Raw genomic sequence first — 18,527 nt, 5'->3', positions numbered from 1 at the left:
ATTTAATGGTGATTCCATGTGTAACTTTAGTAAGGCCACAGTTGGGAGTACTGTGTACAACTTTGGATCACGCTATAGGAAAGATGTTGAAGCAATTGGGTGGGTACAGTGCAGATTCATTAGGAAGCTGCCTAGTTTGAGGAAATACAATTGCGAGAAAAAATTGAAAAGTTGGGGCTGTTTTCAGTAGAACAGAAGAGATTAGGGGTGTTTAGATAGAGGTATTTAAAATTAAGAATGGGTGGAGCAGAGTAGATAGAAATAGACTGCTTCCAGTCTTTGAGGAGTCAAGAACAGGAGGAACATATGAGATTTAGGACAGAGAGCAGGAGAATCTGTTTTCCACAGAGTATTGTGAGCCTGTGGAATATGCTACTGGAGTTAGCGATTTTGAAATAAAGACCAAGTGAACATTTAAGAATAGGTTGGACAGGTGGTTGAAAGAAAGGGGAAAAAAGGGGATATGAGAAAGGATGGGCGCATGGGGTTGGGACTACTTCTCATGTGAAAGATAAAGACCAACACGGACTGGCTGGATTGAATGGCCTGTTTCTGAGTTGTAAATTAGATGTAATTTTATAGAGTGGAGCACTCAAGTGCTGGCAATATGTCCCAGTAATGTAATATGATATTTCAATAACTCATAGATTCCACTGGACATAAGTCACTTTTCACTTTCTCGTTCATATGCTATGCCTTTGGGTCCAATTATTAATTAAATATTGTATCACAATAGGATCCTTGCATTAGTTTCAATTTAAGGCCATTGCTTTGTGCTTCTGCTTTGTACTGCCCTCAATGCAGATAAACCTCAACTAATTTATAATAGCTAAAAATAATCCTTTCTTCAATCTCCCCTCAGCTGCCTATTATGGACTGTCAGCTTTTCATGATTGCATACGACTAAAATATTGCACTAATTAAGGAAATTATTAATGAGGGAAGTAACTGAATGTTGGTCCTATATTTTTGAAGATGTGCAGTCTGCCCTAAATACATGTACAAAAATAAAATCACCATGGTTACTATCTGTGCAGCTTTATAGATTATAATATTATTGCTACAAATGTTGAAAGTTCCAATTTAGCTCTTTATATATTACCGTAGGTTTTGTATCCCTTTGTTATTATATGGAATGTTTGATTCAACCTCACAAACTAGCTATAATAGGATTTCACTATTACATCCATCCAAATATGTAAAAATCTTCTATTCAGCAAGCATCCATTACATTCTTTAAAGGTGTTATGCTTGGAATGTGGCCTCAGAAGTGTCACACCTCCATGGGCCAAAATATCATTTTGGGGTCAAATAACTAAACATAGAAACATAGAAAATAGGTGCAGGAGTAGGCCATTCGGCCCTTCGAGCCTGCACCACCATTCAATATGATCATGACTGATCCTGGAACTTTAGTACCCCATTCCTGCTTTCTCTCCATACCCCTTGATCCCTTTAGCCGTAAGGGCCACGTCGAAATCCCTTTTGAATATATCGAACGAACTGGCCTCAACAACTTTCTATGATAGAGAATTCCAAAGTTCACAATTCTCTGAGTGAAGAAGTTTCTCCTCATCTCGGTCCTAAATGGCTTACCCCTTCTCCTTAGACTGTGACCCCTGGTTCTGGACTTCCCCAACATCGGGAACGTTCTTCCTGCATCTAACCTATCCAATCCCCCCAGAATTTTATATGTTTCTATAAGATCCCCTCTCATTCTTCTAAATTCCAGTGAATATAAGTCTAGTCGATCCAGTCTTTCTTCATATGTCAGTACTGCCATCCCGGGAATCAGTCTGGTGAACCTTCACTGCACTCCCTCAATAGCAAGAATGTCCTTCCTCAGATTAGGAGACCAAAACTGCACACAATATTCAAGGTGTGGCCTCACCAAGGCCCTGTACAACTGCAGTAAGACTTTACTGCTCCTATACTCAAATCCCCTAGCTATGAAGGCCAACATGCCATTTGCCTTCTTCACCGCCTGCTGTACCTGCATACCAACTTTCAATGACTGATGTGCCATGACACCCAGGTCTCGTTGCATCTCCCCTTTTCCTAATCTGTCATCATTCAGATAATATTCTGTGTTCCTGTTTTGTCACCAAAGTGGATAACCTCACATTTATCTACATTGTACTGCATCTGCCATGCATTTGCCCACTCACCTAACCTGTCCAAGTCACCTTGCAGCCTCTTAGCATCCTCCTCACAGCTCACACTGCCACCCAGCTTAGTGTCATCTGCAAACTTGGAGATATTACATTCAATCCTTCGTCTAAATCATGAATGTATTTTGTAAATAGCTGGGGTCCCAGCACTGAGCCATGTGGTACCCCACTAGTCACTGCCTGCCATTCTGAAAAGGACCCGTTTATTCCTACTCTTTGCTTCTTGTCTGCCAACCAGTTCTCTATCCACGTCAATAAATTACCCCCAATACCATGTACTTTAATTTTGCACACTAATCTCTTGTGTGGGACCTTGTCAAAAGCTTTTTGAAAGACAAAATACACCACATCTACTGGTTCTCCCTTGTCCACTCTACTAGTTACATCCTCAAATAATTCTAGAAGATTTTCAAGCATGATTTCCCTTTCATAAATCCACGCTGACTTGGACCAATCCTGTCACTGCTTTCCAAATGCGCTGCTATTACATCTTTAATAATTGATTCCAACATTTTCCCCACGACCGATGTCAGGCTAACCAGTCTATAATTCCCTGTTTTCTTTCTCCCTCCTTTTTTATTATCTGTGAAGTTGCCAATCAAATAGCTCACCCGTCAAAAAAATACAAGAAAAAGTGAAAATGAGAAATGAATAACCAGCCTAAATATCTAACAATCAAATCCCTCTTTTTTTTCCAGAGTCACCGTTCACAAAACAGCGAGTAAAGCAAAAGCGATAGATCAAACTGCTTAAATAATTTTTGTTTTCATCCATCGTTTTCCTTGTTTACTAAGGCCAGTGTATACAGCTAAACATAAAACTTCTAATAAAACAAGCAGCAACTTCTAAAGCACGAGGAAGGAGGTAGCAAGGTAGAGAGGGTTTGGAAGGATTCGAGTGAATAGGATCATGCATGGTCAGCCACCAATGCTGGATTGGTGAGGGAGGGAATGGTTCAGAAGAGCAGAGGATGTGGGCTATATGGGCTGCAGGAGTTTGCAGAGGTAGACTACAGCAAAGCCATGGTGGGATTTGTAATGTTGGATAAGGATTTTGAAATCAATTTATTGGGCATTGGGAAGCCAGTGGATCTTGGTGAAGTGTGCAGGACCTCGTATGCAATAGTGTACAGGTGGTCGAATTCTGGGTGTCGGAGCTTGTGTAGGGGGAGCCTATGGTGAGAGCATTGGAAACATTGAGACAGGAGGTAATGAAGGCGTGGGCTAGGGTTTCAGCATCAGTGGGGGGTGAGGTCGAGATGGTGACAGGCAACATTTTAACAGGTGGAAGTTAGTGATCTTGGTACTGGATTTGATATGGAGTTTGAAGCTCAGCTCAGGGTTGAACAGGATACCAAAGCTACACACTGAAGATGAGGAGGATAATGGAGTCAAGGGTGTGGAGGCCCTGGTGAGAAACCAAGTACAGAAAAATGACATATTGGCCTGCGGTCTGTCTGGGGGTTGAATTGGAAATTTTACCTGAGTCTGAGCTCAGGATTGCCAGCTGCTGTGAACTACTTCAGCGTGTAAAACGGTTGTATTGTGGGAGTTGTAGTTTTCACCCTCCTCTGGTAAAACATCAATGCCCAGAATGCACAACAGCCCACATCACCTGACAACTAGCTCAAAAAGGATTGGGAAGTTATTGCACCTGTTTCCAAATTCTCGTCTGGATTTGTCTCTTTATTTGGCAGATATCATGTCAGATCCCCGCTCATTTTCTATCTTCCCAACATTGCAATGTATTTCCAGCTGATAACAGTACACCCATTCTACAGTTTGCAGCTGGATTTAAATGGGTTGGTAATGACGCAGTAATGTCGCAACCTTCATGAGCTTTTGTGCTACAGGGATGTTCCAAGCTATCACTGGAGAAATCAGTAACATTAAACCAATAAGCTGTGCACATATGTATAAAGCAGGTCACAGATGTCTTGTTTGGTAGAGCAAGCCAATTCATCCACTTTCTCATGGATAACTGATAGCAGAATAACAGAGTATTAGCATTTTGCAGTGAAGCAGGGTTCAAGGTTAGAATGGATCGTCGAGAGTTCACACGTAACCTTCAGTATGATCTAGTTTGTGAGCAAGTAATGCAGGCTTTCGTAGAATGAGATGGAAGTGAAGCAGAATTGCCTCATGAATCTACAGCTAGCATCTGTCCTCCAACTTCCAAACTCCCAGTTAGCTGCCTCCCTAAGAGCTCGAGGGGCCAAAATTGCACTGCGCTGGGTTTGGGGCACATAATTTGAATTAAGTGAAAAGTTAGCACCAGCCGAGATGTACAGGAGGAAGTTTGTAATTTCGGCACTTTGTTTTGCAAATCAGAGAGCAGCGTTGTTGGAGCACTAAATGGCCTCCGCGTGGCACTGGAGGGGCAGTGGTGGAAATGTGCAGCCAATTTCAGGTAAGTTTTATTCACTCCTAATGAGTCACCTGGTCATTGAGCTTCTTAAAGGGGATGCCTTTGCAGGTTTGTTCTGCTGATTCTCCTGTTTTTCACAGTTGAATAGCTACTTAGTGAGGCCCGTCATGACAGCTAGGAGAGGCAGTAAAAGGGCCAGCCGTTTCTACGACGGCGAATTGGAGACACTAGTGGGGCAGTGGAGGACAGGAGGCGCATCCTTTCCCCTCCAGCTGGGAGGTCCGCTCCACAGCTTCTCAGAGCTCTCTGGGCAGAGGGGCTGCCGAGGTATCGGGCACCTCCATCATTGACCGCACACCCACAGTGTCGCAAGACGTTCTGCGACCTCACTCGTCAGGTCAAAGTGAGTACATGTTCCCCCAACTCTTCCCTATGAACCTATGACCTATGAACCTGTGAGCCTGTCTGTTCCCACAACTTTTACAAGGCAGCTTCTATGCAGACTCAGCAAACCAGCATTTAACTCAGGATGTGCCTGTTCACAGTTATTGCCTCATTTGATGCTTTGCTTAGAATTACAGCTGCTTAAGCTGCCCCTGTATTTTTTCCACATGCATAACTGCACTGTTACCAAGTTTCCTTTCTTTTGCAGGCCAACATGGTACATAACAGGCTGCAGCAACAGCAAACAGGAGTAGGGGAGCTTGAACTGGGCCAGCTCACAGACCTGGAGGAGCAAGTCCTTCGTCTTATGGGCCTGCAGGTGGCACCCGCCCCTCCCCCCCCCCATGGCAGTGGGGACCACCGAGCCCGCTGGGGCCAACATTGGTAAGTGAAAGCTTTCCTCTCATCCCACCTTCCATTTAAAGCAGGAGGCCTTTTCATTTAGCCTCTCCACATTCTGACCACCTTTCTTCCTGCATGCCTGCCCCCCTTCCCTCACCTTATTGCACCTCTTGTGCCATTTGTGTTTTCAGACAATGCCCCGCCCACATCCCAGCCTGTGTCCCCCCCCCAACCCAGTCTGCAGGAGGAAGGAGGGGAGGGGGGAGGAGGGGAGAGGGGAGGAGAAGGAGGGGGAGAGGGGGTTGAGAAGGAGGGGGAGGGGGAGAGGAGAAGGAGGGGGAGGAGGAGGATGATCCAAGCACCGTGTCACTGCTTCTCACACTCGCACGTACCAGCTCAGATACTGAGAGTACGCAGTCGTTGCAGTTGAGCTTAGGAGAGGGGTCTGCACTGGATGCTGCACCGGGTCCTCGCGGGCTGCAGCAGGGTCAAGGGGTAAGGCAAGCTCGGGAGCCAGCTTCCCGGAGGGCAAGTTCACGCGTGAGCTCCACTGGACTCGGATGAGAACCTCATTGGGAAGGCATTTGAACAAAGGATGACGGCCTTGCACTCCAACATGATAGGAGCAATGGCAAGGGTGCCCTAGAGCCTGTCGTAAGTGGTAAGGAGTGTGGAGGAGACTGCCTGCCGCATTGTAGACAGCTCTGCGCACACCATGTAGACCATCATTGCCAGTGTGCAGACGATGGTGGACTCCCAGACAGACCGTGCAGATCCAGACTTCATGAGGCATCTCATGGGCAATGTGGCAGTTTCTATTGGGGCACAGGTGAAGGCACCGCAACATCTTGCTGCTGCAATGGTTCCCGCCTGGATGCTCAGACTGCTCTCATGCATGATGCCATGCAAACCCTGACTGCGGCCATCGCCGCTGGGTCCAACACGGTTAATCAGTGCTCCATCAGATTGGTGCAGAGGCTGAGGAGCTGCCCCAGGGGTGTGGCACTGGGTCAGTGGAACAGGAACCTGCTGTCCTCTCTCAGGTGACAACATTTCTGATCCCACACTGCCACTCCATCTTGCAACTACCCACGACTGTCACCCAGACTGCCGTCGCCCAGCCTGAGGTGCTCCTTGCTGCAGCCGGGCCTTCCAGGCCCAGAACTGGTCGAGGATGTCCTGGAAGGCCATCTGTGGTTTCTGGCTCGGAAACACAGCTTCCTCCCACCAGCCCTGCTATAGCCACAGGGAACACACTGCGGTGTAATAGTAGAATAGTTTTACGTAAAAGAGGATATCGGAGATGCACAAGGGTGAATGATATATGTTATGTATGGCACTCCCAAGATGGCGGATGGGATAGCAGCTCCCTAGGGAGCTCTCCCCGAACAAACCTTCCTCTGACCATCTGCTGCCACCCTCCACCTCTTTCTCCCTCAAACCTTCCCCCACTCACTGTCAGTCCCCTCTGGCCTTAACTTCGACCCACCAAAGTATTTTACCTACCCCTAAAACCCTAAAATCCTGTGCTGCAAGAGCCCACTGCCCATCCCCCAACCTCGGCTTACCTTCCAGGTCGACCTCCCCACTGCCAGGTCCCTCCAGCTGGACCGTCGCTTCTCGCTTCCCACTGGCCAACTCAGCTGCTCCAGTCAACCCCTGGTGATCTCAACGGCAGTGAGCCTCCGACCAGCTTCAAACACAGTTTTGGGCCTACCTCACGCATGAGCCTTCCCTCCAGCGACGTTCGAGCCTTCATCCCTCCGGCAACATCCTGGCCTTCACTCCAACGGTGATGTTGCACTTTTTACATACAAATGTTGATTCTCATCTTTACTGTTTCGTCTTGTATCTCATTTCAGTGTTGGGCATGTGATATGGAAAGAAGGGCTCATTGATGTGTTTATGGGGAGGCACAAAGGAAGCGGTAAGTGGGAGGATCTTATTGGAACCGAGGTCTTATGAGACAGTCTCAGACCTCTCGTGCAGGATCGGGATGGTGACAGTGCATCCTGCCTGCCGGCTGTACCTCCTCCTGCAGCTCCTCTTCCTCCTGGTCCTGCTGCTCATCCTCCTCCTGACGTGCAACGGCTATATCTTCGGGCAATGGCTGGGCCCTCTTGATTGCCAGGTTGTGAAGCATGCAGCAAACGACGACGAATAGGGACACCCGGTCAGGCGAGTACTGGAGGACTCCTCCTGAGCGGTCAAGGTAGCGGGACTGTTGCTTCAGTGCTCTGATGGTCTGCTCAGTGATGCTCCTGGTGGCGACATGACTAATTTTAAGAGTGCTGGGCCGGAGTGGTGCGGTTGCAGAGGGGAGTCGTGAGCCAGGTGCATAGTGGGTAGCCCTTGTCTCTGAGGAGCCAACCGGGAGCTGCATTAATTGGCTGGAACAGAGCTGGCACACCGGTCTGGCACAGGATGAAGGCATCGTGGCCGCTGCCAGGAATTAGCAGCCATTATTGTGCATGTGTGGTCACACACCAACTACACATTGAGTGAGCGATATCACTCCAGCTCCAGCTCCTTCTGTCTGGTCATGGGAAATGAGATCTATTCAATCCTCCTTCTGTACAGAGCATCTGTGACATCATGAATGGAACAATGGGTGGCACACTGGGAGATGTTGGAGATGTCTGCTATGGCTCCCAGGAAAGATCCAGTGGCATAGAAATTGATGGTGACCAGTGTTCACTGTCACTGAGAGAGCCGTCCTCACCCTGGTCTGAGGCTCGGGGTCTGGCTGCAGCAGATGACACAGCTCCGTCACCACGTCCTTTGTAAATTCAGACACAGTGCTCCTCAGTGAAGTGCACGTAGGAAAACTTGGTGAAAGACCCTGGGTGCGTACGGTCTTCTGTTGGCACATCTGTGTGAACGTCTTCCTCTGCCCACATCCTCATGGACCTCTTCGTGTTGCTCCTGCTGTTCCTGTCCCTCTGGATCCTCCTGCTGCTGTGCCTCTGCCTGCTGCTCATGTTCCCTTTGCCTCTTCCGGTCCCTTTCCATCTGCCTGTGTCTGTCCCTCTCCCTGTTCCTCTCCCTCATCCTCAGTGCAAGGGCCTCTCCCAGTGGGAGCCTTTCCCTTTCCCTCTCCCGATGCCTGCCTGGCTCAATTCTGCGAACTATCCTCCGATGGTGAAGTTGGAGAAGGCGGTCCGCTGCCAATGCTGAGCCCATGATTGCCAAAGAATGTTGTTGTCCCCAAATGGACCTGACTAAACCAGGGGAAGCGATGGAAGCCAAAGTAAACTGAGGGCCAGCAATCATTGATGGAGGTGGCACATGCAAACAACAAAATAACTGCAACCTGGGGAACAATTTGGCCGACCAAAAGATATATCCAACAGCGTGCCTTTAAATATTGCGGGCACTGCAGCCTGACAACTTGAAGCCGACAGCTGTCGTTGGCATCGGCAAGCGTTAGGTAGAGGGGCACGGAGCCATTTAATTTCTAGGGTGGTGGGAGGCGAAGCGCATGGTGTTGACCTCATCATCGCCGTGCACAGAGGAGCATCGCGAGCAGGTCACAAAGCCGTAGCCATCGGCGAAGAGGTGGTCAATTCCGCGCGAGTCGATGTGGTTGCTGCGTCCATACGCTAACTCTTTACCGCTCCGTTAGTGCTGGGAGGAGGCGCTAACTGGCCCTGCGCAAAGGGGCAATTTCTGCCCCCTAATGTTTCCATTTTGTGTCAGGTGAGAAGGCAAAGGTTGAGGTCGAGGGACCGCCAGGAGAGGATCAGCGGTAGTCCCAGGTGCGGCATCAGCAATCCCGCTGAGCATCACGCTGGAGGAAGAAGACCCAGCTTCAGGGCTACTTCGGCCACTTTAAGTGCTCCTTTGGGTGTTCTGGAGCAGCACCAGCAAGAGAATGCGGTCAAGGATTCATCTTTGGCTAACTCTGGAGGTGACTGTTCAAGGGTGGAAAGAAGCCATTGTTGGAGCTGTACTGGTTACATTTGGACAGGTACAAGTGGTGTTAGCCAAGGTCAATGGCACAGAGCTGGACAACGGAGGTGAGGCAATGGAGGGGAGGGTGGATGGGAAATGGAGTGGCGTGATCGACTGCCAAACACTGGAGAGGTTGAGTGACACAAAGAAAGATAACGCAATGGTCATTGCAGTCAGTCATTTGTGACTGGGTAGAGCAGATTTGGTGTCGTGAGCAGCGTGGATGCTGAACAAACGGAGTTTGAACAGGGCATTTGGGACAGCTGGACATGAGGCACTGACACATTTAAAGAACCTTAGTGATGGAAGGGAGGTAGGAGAGGTCAGATGGGTCAAGGGTGAGCATTTGAGGAGCTGGGTCTTGACAGTCGCTTTGAAAGGGGGAGGGATGGAACCTGAGCTAGATTAACAACGTCGGCAAGCATCAGTGCCAGCAGTCGGGTAAAGGAGCTGGGCCTTGGAGAATTAACAACCTTGGAGCAGGGGGGGGAAGGGGGCGCAGAGTAGAAGATGGGAGAGAAACTAGAGTGAGAAGTCATCAGGGTAGGATACATGGTGGACTGGAATTGGTCAGGTGTGGGGGTGGCAGAGAGGAGGAAGTTGGCAGCAGAGGCAGCTACATGGATGTTGAAAATGTTGAAATCCATGACCTTTTTGCATTTGGTGTCGGTGGAGGAAACAAGGCACAGGGTATGAGGAAGCAGTATAAAATGGAGAAAAGCAGCCTCTGGGTTTGATTTGCTTCTCAAGATAATCTTGGCTGAGGAGAGGGAGAAATGATATACCAACAAGGTTTAACCAGATCTGGCAATGAATAACTGAATCAGTCACACACCCAAGTGCATCTTAAGCAGGTTTAGTAAAGTGGCGTTTGTAACTTTGACTATCAGTAAGGTGCATCATACCTTATGTAAGTAATTAAAAAAAAAATACAGTCTCAGGATCTGGACGTCGCTGGCAAGACCAGCATTTGTTGCCCATCCCTGGTTGCCCTTGAGAAGGTGGTGGTGACCCCCCTTCTTCTTCAACTGTTGCAGTCCGTGCGCTGAAGGTACTCCACAGTGCTGTTCAGTAGAGAGTTCCAGGATTTTGACCCAGCGACGATGAAGGAACAGCGATATCATAGGTGGTCCCTCGAAACGAGGATGGCTTGCTTCCATGCCAAAAAAAAGGACGAGTTCACAGTTGTTTCAATGAAGGACCTGAACTACATCCTGAACGGTGGAAGATGCCTGTGCGTGAATTTTTTTAACGTGGGGTGGCCATTGCACACCAGTCACTGCATGGGCTTGACAGAGCTAGGTCTTAGTCCAGTGGCAAGGATTACCCAAGACGACTGGAGACCAGCTCTGCTGCACGGACCTAGTGCGCATAAGTATCGCAGCATGGGTTGGCCCGTGCTGCCCCTGGGCCCCTGACCCCGAACTCACGCCTCCCCTGGGCCCCGATCACATCCCTCCACAGTCTCGCCACTCCTTTTGTATCTGCCCACGCTCCAATCACCAACCTGGATCTTGATGACATCACTCTTCACAGCCGCCGCCCTCCTGCACCAGCTCCCGCTGTACCTTGAAGTGGCCTGCCTCCACGCTGCTCCCGGGCCGCACGCTCGCTGCTCCTTTTATGGCCCCAACCTGCTGCTGATGTTCCCTCGCAGGTCGTGGTCTCCACGCTGCTGCCTCAATATACTTTGCGTCACCGATCATGGCGCTTTAACGGACACAAGCACCTTTCCCCGGAACGCCCCGCGCCGCGCCGCCACGATATAGGTCCAAGTCGGGATGGTATGTGAGGGGAACTTGGAGATGATTGTATTCTCATGCACCTGCTGCCCTTGTCTTTCTAGTATATAATACAATGTATTGTTTCAATACATTTGTTGCATTACAGCGATGGATAAACACACTCGAGACTCAAGACTATGGTGAGTAATGTCAGAGGAGACATCCAGCAGTAAAAATCCACCTGCAAATACATACAAAACCAATACTCGTAAAACATAAAAGGGCGCATTGAATGACCTGCTAAAAATAATGCTGTGCCTGTTCACATGTACATTTCATCATAGCATTTTCTTAGAAATTAAAACCGCATTAACTTCCTGCCTATGATATCTAACAAAAAGCAGTTGCAAGCCAAATAGCCATTGCAAAATATATATTTTTTTACCACTCTGGGATAATGGAAAACCTTTTTGAATAATAGGATGTTTAACAGAGAGTAGCAGGTTGAAGTGGGCATTGTACAGCTCCTGCAGGACAGCATCAATGAGACTCGACATGCAGATTCTGTCTGTTCAAGTGGTTTGTGACCATATTCTGACCTCCTCTACATATTGTGTGCACAAGAACTCATTGTGGCTCAGTTTTGTTTTCCAAAAAGCAACTCTAAAATTAACACTTTGATAAAATACTGTACTGCTTTTAGATTCTTTTTTAAAGTGCTTCCCTGTTATTTGTACAATAATCATTGCCCATATAAACAGAGCTCAATTTTGAATAAGAAAAGTTGTCAAGTTTTAACAGTAAAGACCCATTAGTAAAATGTACTGCTGGAATACTGAGCTAAATGCGAAGGATCCTTTCGCCCTGGTTTAGAAACAAAAAATATCAGAACTGGCACACAAATTGGAGGGAGAAGAACTCTTGGAACAGAAAGACAGCATCTAAACCCAAAGCAACAAAGGACAGAGTGGGAAACAATAACAACAATAACTTGCATTTATGTAGTTTCTTTAACAGAAAAATATCCCAAGGCGTTTCACAGAGTTGCAAACAAACAAACATGGATGCCAAGCCAAAGAAAGATTAGGAACGATGTTCATATAGAAGTGTTTTAAGAAGGGTCTTAAAGGAAAAGAGGGAAGTGGAGAGGCAGAGAGATTTTGGGAGGGAATTCCCGAGCTTACGACCTAGGTGGCTAAAAGCCTGGCTGCTAATGGTGGGGCGAAGGGGAAGGAAATTAGAAGCAGAGGAATGGGGGAGGAGGTTTAAAGTTGGAGGAGGTTACTGAGATAGGGAAGGGTGAAGCAATAATGGAATTTAAATATGAGGATGAAAATTTTAAATTTGTGGTCCAGGAATCAGTGTACGTGATAAAGGTCAAGCGTGATGGCCGAGAAGACACAATTACTATGACCAGTTGAAAGGTTAACAATTGGGTCAATACAAAATGGTTAGGCGAGAGAGGAGAAAATGGGTGAGTACAGAGGCTAGCTGCTGGGCCATACACTAAAAAACAAAAATAAGTGAGTACCCAACAAAGGTGAGAGAGGGTAAATAGATATGCTGCAGTTTGGAGCTTCAGGGTGCCACATGATAGGACCACACATGATGGAATTGTGGCACATTAATGGATCTCATGGCATTAATTATGGTGAGTCAGTGGTTCTGCTGTTCCATGGGGGAGGAGCTTCTGGGTGAGAGAGTGGTGCACATGGCCACCAAAAGGATTTGGAAACATGCTTTTGAACAATGACCTTAGACAATGGAGCTAGTATTCAAATTTCCCAGAAACCAATCAGGATTTGTGCGACAAACCATTTGCACACATGCTGAGACATGTGCTGGATGCAAAATTTTATACATCATGGATTTCCCATGCCATTGCTCAAAGTAAGAAAGATTAATTTATAAATTCAGCACAAATAAATCGTCGTGCAGGTGGATAGATAAATAAATGTGTTCCCTTCAGATGCCATAATTACATAAATCAACATGCACAAAATATGCATAAATAAAAATCCTTTCAATATAACTAATTACATCATTTTATCTGAACATATGAAAAATGTACCTGTCCCACACCTATACGGTGCCTGTGCTTCACAATACAGATATTCCCCACCCCACCTGGAAGCATGATATGATCTCCTGGGAGACATGAAAAACCAGATGAAACCCGACGTAATTCGGGGGATAATCTGAAAAATTCTTCTCTGACCCCCTTAGATGATCAAAACTAGTCTACAAGACCACTCTGGCCCTGATTAATGTTACACAATACCTACCTCCTGTATGAGGTGATCTCCACCCCAGACAGTAACAGGTCCAGCTCTCGCTTGAAGAAATTCAGTATTCACGTCACAGTACTCTCAGTACTGCACCGAAGTGTCAGCTGAGATAATATGGTTGTCTCTGGAATAGGACTCAAATTCACGACCATCTGATTCATAAGAGTGCTACCACTGAGCCTAGTCTGACGGTAAATGTTGGCTGGCTAGTCGATGTTAGGCAGCATCACATGCAAGCCTCAGACACACTGCTCCATGGGGGGCTTTTAATTGTGAACACTAAGCAATTTCTCCTCACCTAATCTTGGAGCTCTGAGGCCAATTGTAGTATCCTTACTGGGATCAGCGGACGAGCCACCAGGGAAGCACACTGAGATTTAAAAAGGTCTGTCCCAAAGTAATTTTTGCCTTATGAGATGGTAGCAGTTCCCGTTGTCTGGACAGTGGCATATTTGCTCGTGGTTTGACTGTTGGTGACTTCTCATTATGTTGGTAGTGCTGTGCTTCGCAGTTACCCATGGGCCTCCCTCACCATGACCATTAACATGGTGAAGGAGTCTGGGAAAAGCTCACTTGTGGAGGGGAAAGAGGCCATCAGTACAGGGTATTTCCTGATGGAGTTTACCAGTTACCTTGCATACACCTCTCTCAGTGAAAAGTTAGAATTATTTAATGGGCTTAAAACACGTGACGCCGAAAATTCCGGCCTTGCCGAGTTCGTACGAAGTGCGCACTGCCCCGGCGAGGTTCTGCAAAAGCCAGTTCTCGGGGAGCGATGCGCATGTGCCGAAAACCGGCTTTTACGACAGATCCCTGGAAGAAGGACATTCGCGCGGCAGAGATTGGGCTATTTGCCCAGCGAATGTCCCTCAAACTTTTACACCTGGTAAAACCAGGCACATAGCTTATTTTTACCACCATAAACATAACATTCATTGTTATATTAAAAACCCTGTCCATTAAGATAGCTTTATTTTTAACACTATTAAAACAAATTTTTTTTTTAAATCCAAAAAATATTTTTTTCCAAAACATTTAATTTCAATTAATTTTAAATATGTGAGGTGTGCTGTGTTTGGGTGTTTTAGGCAGTTATTCTCATTGATAGCAATGGGAACTTGCACAAACAGAGTTCCCATTTTTATCAATGAGAATACAGATGCAGCGTCATGAATCCGGAACCCTCGGGCCCGAGGCCATTCCGTATTCCGAGCTCTCAATCGTCTTGCTGACATCACAAATCTAGAAACACCCGAGCCCAGACTTGGGTATTTCCGGATTTGGGAACATCAGAAAGAAGGGGAGTGGAAGAGTGCCACCGAGGAGCTGTTCGGGCTGGCGGTACCAGGTGGTGGTGTTTGGGCAGGTCCCGCCATGGAGGAGGTGTTCGGGCGGACCCCGCCGTAGAGGAGGTGTTCGGGCGGAGTAACGTCGAAGAGGAGGTGTTCGGATGGGCCCCGCCATGGAGGAGTATTCGGGCGGAGTAACGTCGAAGAGGAGGTGTTCGGGTGGGCCCCGCCATGGAGAAGGTATTCGGGCGGGCCCCGCCAGCAAGCAGGTTTTCGGGCGGGCCCCACCGAAGAGGAGGTGTTCAGGCAGGGCTCCGCCGAGAAGCTGTTCGGGCAGGCAGGCAGCGAGACCCTGAGGTAAGGGCAGCGGCGGCGAGGCCCGAGGTCGGGCAGCAGCGGGACCCCGAGGTTGGCAGGGTCCGAATTCCGGAACATTTTATGGATTTCGGACGACCCTGCCACCGATCGGTCCGGATTCCGGAACTGCGGATTTTCGATGCTGCACCTGCACTGCAGTGATTGATGGTCCAAGCCCCTGTGATTCCAGCGTGTACATACGGACGTACCTGAAAGACATCTTCCCACGCACTGCGCAGCGAATCAAGGCCTCCGACCAGAATCGTAGGTTTCTTCAGGACCACCAGGTAGTTTCCCAGATTTGTTTCTGGTCGGAGGCGTTCGTACGAAGTAAACCTCCGACCACGATATTCCCCACGTTCTTTTGCCCCCAAGACGCTGGGCTGTATACTTTCCACTCCAGACTGTGTGAGGCTGACCCCCTCTCTCTCTCTACACTACTTTTATGACAATAAGATGGCTGGAGGATTGCGATGTTGTTTCAGGCAGGTCTATGTTTATTGATGCAGCAGCTACACATTGCTGAAAATGATTTATTTCTTTATAGTATAGCACATTTCTGACAATGCCTGCCAGTCACATAGAATGTAACATGAGCACCTCTTTAAATTCAACAAAAGCAAAATACGGTGGATGCTAGAAATAAAAACTGAAAATGCTGGAAACACACAACAGGTCAGGTAGTATCTGTGGAGACAGATACAGATTTAACATTTCAGATTGAATTAAAATAGTTTTGTTCAACTAATTACAGAGTGGGTCCTATTGGAATACCTTTATACTGCTAAAATGATGTCCTCCATACAAGTTGGCCTGTACTATTGTGATGACCTTGTTTCCTTGTGCCTCAATAAAAATATTTTTAGTGGTATCCAACTGCATCCAGAAATCAATCCAAAGCCTTTTTTTAAAATTGAGGTCAGAATCTGTCCTTAATATGGAGCATTACAGACCTTTGTCATTCCGAGTGAGTAAGCTTGGGCCAAAGATTAATCGATGAGTCTTCTTGAATTCCACTATCAGGTAACCCATTTGTTGAGGATGGCCTGTTCTTCAAGGGAAACTTGCACACTGCATCTATGCAATTGGTATTTTTGACTAGTGTACAACTATTTGCCTATCCAACAATGAAGTTAGCAATTGTCTTGCATCTTTATAAATTAGTCTTTTGTTTGCTTTAAGATAAGACACAAGCTCCATAATTCCCCCAACCCCCAAAAACTTGAAATAAAACATACAAACAAAATTACATTGTGAATGGCTACATGTGCTTTATATTCTATGTAACCAGACTGCTCGCAACCTAGGTGTCATATTTGATCCTGAGATGAGCTACTAACCACATATCCGTGCCATCATTAAGACTACCTATTTCCAACTCCGTAACATCACCCAACTCTGCCCCGGCCTCATCTCATCTGCTGCTGAAATCCTCATCCATGCCTTTGTTACCTCTAGACTTGACTATTCCAACAAACTCCTGGCTGGCCTCCCATCTTCCACCCTCCATAAATTTGAGGTAATCCAAAACTCTTCCGCCCATGTCCTAACTCGCACCAAGTCCCATTCACCTATCACTCCTGTGCACGCTGACCTACATTGGCTCCCGGTTAAGCAACGTATTGAATTCAAAATTCTCATCCTTGTTTTCAAATCCCTCCATGGCCTCGCCCCTCCCTATCTCTGTAACCTGCTCCAGTCCTACAACCCTCCAAGCTATCTGCGCTCCTCCAATTCTGGCCTCTTGTGCACCTATCATTGGCAGCCTTGCCTTCAGCTGCCAAAGCTCCAAGCTGTGGAATTCCCTCCCTAAACCTCTCCGTCTCTCTTTCCTCCTTTAAGACACTCCTTAAAATCTACCTCTTTTAGGTCATCTGCCCTAATATTTCCTTATGTGGCTTGGTGTCAAATTTTGTTTGAAAACAATGAAAATCACTCCAAATTGATTGATATTGTATTTGTTAATGTTCCTGTGAAATGCCTTGGAACTTTTTATAGTGTTAAAGGTGCTATATAAATACAAGTTGTTGTTGTAATTCTGTAAATATTCATAGGACATGATGGATGACCAGACTGCATTCATTTTTGAATTGCACCTGCAGCTATCCAAGTTTGCAGAAAGTTCTGAATTGAGGGTATTTTTTAGCCTTCGCTTTTTTTTATGTAAGTTCAAATTTTAGTTGTGATGAAAAGATAAATTCAGTTTCCACACAGAAGAAAAAGCATTTATATAGCAAACAAGTTGCCAAAAGCTTTGTAACAATGAAATTCATTCCAAAGTGATTGATATTGATTATGTACTATCTGCAGCCTGCACTGCAGCAACTTACCAAGCTGAATTCAAAGCACCTCCTAGCCCCAAGACCTCCAGCACTGAGAAGGACAAAAGCAACAATGTCGTGGAAATATTGCTGTTCCTTCATCGTTGTTGGGTCAGTCGTCTTGAATTTCATAACAGCATTGTGGAAACACCATCGGCACAAGGATTGCAGCAGTTCAAGAAGGTAACCCACCACCACCACTTTCTCAGGGTAACTAAGAATGGGCAATATGTTGCCTCACCAGTGTCTCCCACATTCTGAGAACAGGAAAAAATGCTGAAATACTGCATCTCTGTATTTTGCCCCAAATCCAAGTTGGATTCCTTAGTCCAATGAAACAATCCAGCAGACGATTAAAGTGACCACAAATGTTTTGTTGACAACAGTATCTCATGAGGAATCATGATTTTAAAAATGCTGAGTAAAGTATTTTTTGTGTGCTAACTATACAAGGTTCCTGTTCACTTAGTTGGATATTAATAAAATCAATATTATTGACGGATGCCGGAGGTTGTGGTTTTAACTAATACATTTAATTCCCAAAGCTTTTTGGAGAGCTCATCCCCGAGGAGAAGCTGAGTCACGAGACTGATTAATGAAAACTCAGTACAGACAAATCTGCTGCTGGTTTCTGAATACCGTTTCAATTAATAAATGTCCTGCACAAGCAAGGCCACTGGACAAAGGAGGTCAAATATCATATTGCCAGGAATAGCGTTGGAAGCAAGTAACAGTACCATTCACCAAATTGTCACTCAGACAGTAAACAGTCACTTATGGGGAAATGCATTATTTGCTTCAAAATTTACCTCAGAGCAGCATTTAATGGTTCTCAGTTGCTGGGAGTTGAAATCCAAGCACAATAGCATCACAGCAACTGTAAAGTAACAACACTGGGTACACACCTGTGCCAGTCAGCTGAACCAAGGCCGATAGAATGAGCCCAGGGACTGCAGGGCAGAGGAGGGGGGAAAGATAATCAGTAAGAGGAGCCAAGAAGAACAGCAGAACAATACATACAAGTGAAAACCCAAGGTACCATATTAATTTGCATAAAGGCTACACTTAAAAAATTGTCAAATTTAAATTGGGGTATTGGAGCCTAAAAGTATTGTAGCAAGTCAATACTTTTCTCTGGGGGAAGGGTTCAAGCTTGAGGTTTGGTCTTTATTTAGGTGCGGCCAATATATGTGTCAGCACTGATTGAAAATGCTAATTTATGTTAATGTTTTCTGTGCGTAAAATTCTTCCCACCAATATTTTTAACTGA

The 18,527-nt window shown here is 46.5% G+C and overlaps 1 long non-coding RNA gene across 1 annotated transcript in view; it reads left to right on the top strand.

The window, feature by feature from the left end:
• Positions 1–17,749, top strand: part of LOC139265199 (uncharacterized) — a 40,318-nt gene extending 22,569 nt beyond the window's left edge. Inside the window, exons 2-4 of the long non-coding RNA XR_011593499.1 lie at positions 5,191–5,366; positions 11,169–11,202; positions 17,247–17,749. This is a non-coding gene — a long non-coding RNA (uncharacterized lncRNA). The remainder of the gene's footprint in view (positions 1–5,190; positions 5,367–11,168; positions 11,203–17,246) is intronic.
• Positions 17,750–18,527: the final 778 nt, after the last annotated feature.

This window comes from Pristiophorus japonicus, chromosome 6 (genome assembly GCF_044704955.1).
Source record: "Pristiophorus japonicus isolate sPriJap1 chromosome 6, sPriJap1.hap1, whole genome shotgun sequence".
Taxonomy (NCBI): Eukaryota; Metazoa; Chordata; class Chondrichthyes; family Pristiophoridae; genus Pristiophorus; species Pristiophorus japonicus.
Note: the sequence above shows the minus strand (reverse complement) of the source record. Positions and strands in the feature narration are given on the sequence as shown.